Source organism: Ambystoma mexicanum, chromosome 4q, assembly GCF_040938575.1.
Source record: "Ambystoma mexicanum isolate Mex_15411 chromosome 4q, UKY_AmexF1_1, whole genome shotgun sequence".
NCBI lineage: Eukaryota > Metazoa > Chordata > Amphibia > Caudata > Ambystomatidae > Ambystoma > Ambystoma mexicanum.
The window spans coordinates 389,760,245-389,761,274 of NC_090928.1; the positions used below are offsets into that span (position 1 = coordinate 389,760,245).

The 1,030-nt window shown below is 48.9% G+C and overlaps 1 pseudogene; it reads right to left on the minus strand.

Annotated features, from left to right (window-relative positions):
* Positions 1 to 374: 374 nt before the first annotated feature.
* On the minus strand, positions 375 to 526 carry LOC138468560 (U1 spliceosomal RNA; annotated as a pseudogene).
* Positions 527 to 1,030: the final 504 nt, after the last annotated feature.

Genomic DNA, 1,030 nt, shown 5'->3' on the forward strand with positions numbered 1-1,030 from the left:
CTACACTTAAGGAGAGCTCTTCGGAAGTCTCAGGTGAGGAGAAGGGGGAGTTTAAACCCGGACCTGACAGCATACAACGCCCAACTCACACTATGGCTTCTTTGGAACAATACCAGGAATTGGTGGCGGCTATGCAGAATCTAACCGTTGAGGTTCAAGCCTTGAGAACTGAGAATATAGCGCTCCGACAACAGGTAGTGTTACGCCGGGATGAATACGGCGACTTACCTACTATGCCACTTTCCTTCGGAAAGTATAATGGTTACCCCGGAGGCTTTAAAGACTTTATTGATGCATGTAGGGTGTACTTTGCCTTCAGACCCCATGCTTATGACTCAGCCAGATCAAGGGTTGGCTTCATCATCGCTAACCTCTCAGGAAATGCCCTATCTACCAGAAATAATGCAGTCGAGTATCCCGCATTTGGGGACATCGCAGGGGTCAGCAAATCCCATGTGCAATGGATGAGCCTCACCCTGGGAGATCTGCCTTGTTGATCACAGATGCTCCCCTGCCAGGTAAGTCCGTTGGTAACTAACAATGATCCGTCTCTGAACGATTATGACCGTTTTTTGGAGGTATTTAAGGAAAGGTTCGATAGACCCGAAGTGCTGTATTCATCTTTGGAGGCTATTCTAGACGTTTGTCAAGGAAGCTCTGATCTCCAAACCTACATCTCTCGCTTCCAGAGATTAGCGGCCAGGGCTGACTGGCCAGATTCGGCTCAACAGACTATTTTCAGACGAGGCCTTCACGATGATATTAAGGACGAACTAGCTAGAGTTGCCAGACCAGCTTCTTTCCGAGATCTGATTACCTTGTCACTCCAGATCGAATTTCGGCTACAGGAACGACGACAAGAAAGAAGACGACCCAGAGGAACTCCTCAGGCGTTATATCTTCCTCCTCCTTCACCTCAATTAAGAGCTTCACATATGGCGGAAGAACCCATGCAAGTCGGAGCCGCTCGAGGTCCCCTGACTCCGGAAGAGCGAAGGAGACGACGTGATACCGGATTGTGTATGTATTG